The sequence below is a fragment of the Schistocerca serialis genome, chromosome 7 (genome assembly GCF_023864345.2).
Source record: "Schistocerca serialis cubense isolate TAMUIC-IGC-003099 chromosome 7, iqSchSeri2.2, whole genome shotgun sequence".
NCBI lineage: Eukaryota > Metazoa > Arthropoda > Insecta > Orthoptera > Acrididae > Schistocerca > Schistocerca serialis.
Genome location: NC_064644.1, coordinates 289,189,365 through 289,193,327, shown reverse-complemented (window position 1 = coordinate 289,193,327; position 3,963 = coordinate 289,189,365). Strand labels below are relative to the sequence as shown.

Genomic DNA, 3,963 nt, shown 5'->3' with positions numbered 1-3,963 from the left:
AGCCTGAGGATGTTTCCAGAATGAGATTTTCACTCTGCAGCGGAGTGCACCCTCATATGAAACTTCCTGGCAGATGTCTCCACAATATCCTTTCTTTCAGGAGGGCTAGTTCTGCAAGGTTCGCAGAAGAGCTTCTGTAAAGTTTGGAAGGTAGGAGACGAGATACTGGCGGAAGTAAAGCTGTGAGGACGGGGGGGGGGGGGGGGGTGAGTCGTGCTTGGGTAGCTCAGTTGGTAGAGCACTTGCCCGCTGAAGGCAAAGGTCCCGAGTTCGAGTCTCGGTCCGGCACACAGTTTTCAAAAATGGTTCAAATGGCTCTGAGCACTATGGGACTTAACATCTGTGGTCATCAGTCCCCTAGAACTTAGAACTACTTAAACCTAACTAACCTAAGGACATCACACACATCCATGCCCGAGGCAGGATTAGAACCTGCGACCGTAGCAGTCGCGCGGTTCCGGACTGAGCGCCTTAACCGCGAGACCACCGCGGCCGGCACACAGTTTTAATCTGCCAGGAAGTTTCAAGGGCTGCACTGTTTTCCGCGTTCCCCTGACACGCTACATACACCCTACACTGCTAGTGCTGCCACCTGCTGTTTGTGAGTGGTTTTTGCACGTTGACGTCGAACATAGATGAGAGCACATTAATGTGAGAGGATCGAGTATTTCCAGAGAAAATTGTCAGCTTCACCTGAAACTTCCAACTTAACAGGCGGTGGTCGATGTATAAAACTTCTCCTAAAGTTTCCTCTCGGACTGTGGAGACATCTCCAGAGGTAAAGCCATGAACTGCAACCTGAACCCGAGGGAGAACCAAATATACGGGCAGAGTATTTAGCACCACAGACCATCACATGACGTCGGCCACTAGATTATTTCCGGTAATGCCAACATTCCCGGCTGACATTCGAATATTATCTAATTTTACACCTTCCTCTTTCCCGTTGAAATTATTACGGTGTTTATAAATCTCAGTAGCCTCTCTGTGCATACGTTCATGATAATGCGATGTTTTAGATGTGTCGCTCGATACAGTGAATTTTATTTCCTGATCACCCTCTTGCTAAACATGTTCTACAACGGCCGATTTATCCGTATGTCCCAGGCAGCAATTCCTCCTCTGATCAACCAGACTTGTGTTAACATTTCTTTTCGTGATGCCAGTATAAACCAGTCCACAACTACAACTACAAGCAATTTTATATAGATTCGATGTAGCCTAAGGATGTCGTATATCTTTTGCCGATCACTCTTTTACCTTCCTAGTGTGTCTGAATATAGTTTCCACACCATACTTGCTCAACAATTTCCCAATGCGCTCTTTTGTCTTACGAATGAACGGAAGGAAATCTTTCAGTTTGGGCGGCCGTCATTTCTCACTGATCCTGAGTCTCTCCCTAGGACGAAGAGCTCAATCTACCTCCTTGTTATAATAACCATTCTTCTTAAATGTCAGTCGTAGATGTTTCAACCGCATCTTTTTGAATAAGCTGCCCGCCCTGTCTACAAAGGTTTTAATCACACCTATTTTTGTCTGGGTTGGTGCTTAGAAGCTATGTGAAGGTAACGGTCAGTAGCCTGGCTTTACTTATTTAATCCATGGACTAATGTCTCGTCCCCTCGCTTAGTAACAGACACATCCAAGAAATTCAACTGACCATTATTCTCACCTCTATAATAAATTGGATTTTCGGATTGATACTGTTGAGATGTGTTGGGAAAGCATCCCACTCCTCTGCGTCATGTGTCCATACTATGAAAGTATCATCGACATAGCGGTACCACCCAGCTGGTCTTTACTGCCAGCCTACAACGCCCGTTTTTCAAAGTTCTCTATAAACAAATTGGCCACAACCGGACTAAGAGGACTGCCCCTAGCCACCCAGTCAATCTCTTTATAAAAGTTATAACTGTATTGAAAATAGGTTGTGGTGAGGAGGTTTCTGACTCACTCCGCAATATCTGCTGGAAAAATATCCACTATGCATGAGACATCATCATTCACCGGAATCATGGTAAATAACGACACAGCATTAAAAATTAATCTGTCAATAAAATGTGCAACATCCCCTTAGAAAAATTAGTGAATTACTGTGTTGGTAAACCTCTTACGTTATTTGATTTTCAAACAGCTGAGCAGAACTGAACGTACTCAGACGTTTCTCTCTTTACTTATTCTGATCAACACTAAACTGACACACAATATTTTTAGCGCAGCGCAGTCTGACTTTAAATAATCCCTACAAAAGAATGGCCCTGACAAACAATAACCTATACGTTTCATGAATCACTTACCTCACAAAAATCCTCGTTACTCGAACTACTGCAATACAGCGAGCGCCAATACTGCCAGCTAAGTAAAAGATTCTAACTACAGAAGGCACTAACTACTGATAGGCATAGTTAGCAAATTAAAGATTTTGATAGAAAACAAACAATGTATTTACATTAATAATATGCAAAAGTCAATGATATACAGAATTACAAATTTACTCTTTCTGATGGACACACGACCAGATCGTCCGCTCTCAGAATTCTGCCATCTCTCTCCCCACATCCACCACTGCTGGCGGCTCACCTCCAACTGCGCAACTCTACGCGCTGTTCACATCCAACTGCCCAACATTACAACAGTGAAAATTCCAACAATGCCAACCAGCCACAGACTGCACACAGCACAGCCAGTGATTTTCATACAGAGCGCTACGTGACGTTACCAACATAAAAACCTAAACAGCCTACTTACAAATGATATGAATTTTTAATATGAGTCTTAGTTCCACCAACATAAATTTGCAGCAGTGAAACAAGGTGTCTAGCTAACTCGTTGGTGGGAGACGCTGTAGCGCTCAGTATAGGCGTCAAATGAACCTATGGTGTGTGCAATTTGGATAAAGCATACAGCCTATGCGAGTACACTTCCGTTTTGCAGAATAGCTTCTTATCGTCAGGGGAGAATGAAGATGCTCTCACAAATCGACTGGTAATTTTTAAAATCTTCGTAGTCAGATCGACATTCAAAAAGACTGGTCTTCCTAACAAGGAATAGATCTAGCACTTCACCCTAGGGGGAGAATCAGGATCAATGAGGAACATTGGCTCCCCAAGGGGATAGTTTTACTTCCGTTCAGTAATAAGGCATTGGAAAAGTGTTGAGCAAGTATGGTGTGGAAACTATATTCAGACCCACCAGGAAGATAAAAGATCGGCAAAAGATATACGACATCGTTTAGCTATAACGGGTGTATGTAAAATTCCGTTAGTTATGGGCTGTAAAGAAGTGTTACATACGTCTGGTTGAACACAAGAGGAACTGGTGCCTGGGACACACGGATATATCGGCCGTAGCGGAGCATGTTTAGCAAGAGGATGATCAGCACATAAAATTTAATGAAACGAGCGACGTATCGAAAACATCGCATTATCATGCGCGCATGTATAGAGAGGCTATTGAGATTTATAAACACCGTAATAATTTTAATGGAATACAGGAAGGTGAAAAATTAGATAAAATGTTGATGTCAACGAAGCACTCTATGATTGACGATCGATTACTTACAGTCGGGAACGTTGGCGTTATCAGAGATAATCTCGTAGCCGACGTCATGTGATGGAGTATGGTGTGCTCTACACTACCTATACATATTCGGCGCTCCCTCAAGTTCTAGTTGCAGCTTGCCGCTTCACCTCTGAAGATGTCTCCCGCAGTCGGAGGTGAACCGTTACGATAAAGTTTTATACATCGAACACGGCCTATTAACCCGGAAGTTTCAAGTGCAGCCAGTATTGGCTATTAAAGCTTAGATTTTACGATTAGTGTTTAAATCTGTTGGTGTAGATGTATCGACACACATGGTTGATGGTAGAAATATACACTGAAGAGCCAAAGAAACTGGTACACCTGCTTAATATCTCGTAGGCTCCCCGCGAGCACGCAGAAGTGCGGCAACACGACGTGGCA

General features: G+C 43.4%; 1 non-coding gene across 1 annotated transcript; it reads left to right on the top strand.

The window, feature by feature from the left end:
• The first annotated feature begins 214 nt into the window (after positions 1-214).
• On the top strand, positions 215-289 carry Trnaq-cug (transfer RNA glutamine (anticodon CUG)). Its single transcript has one exon. It is a non-coding gene; the product is annotated as a tRNA-Gln (tRNA).
• The last annotated feature ends 3,674 nt before the right edge of the window (positions 290-3,963 follow it).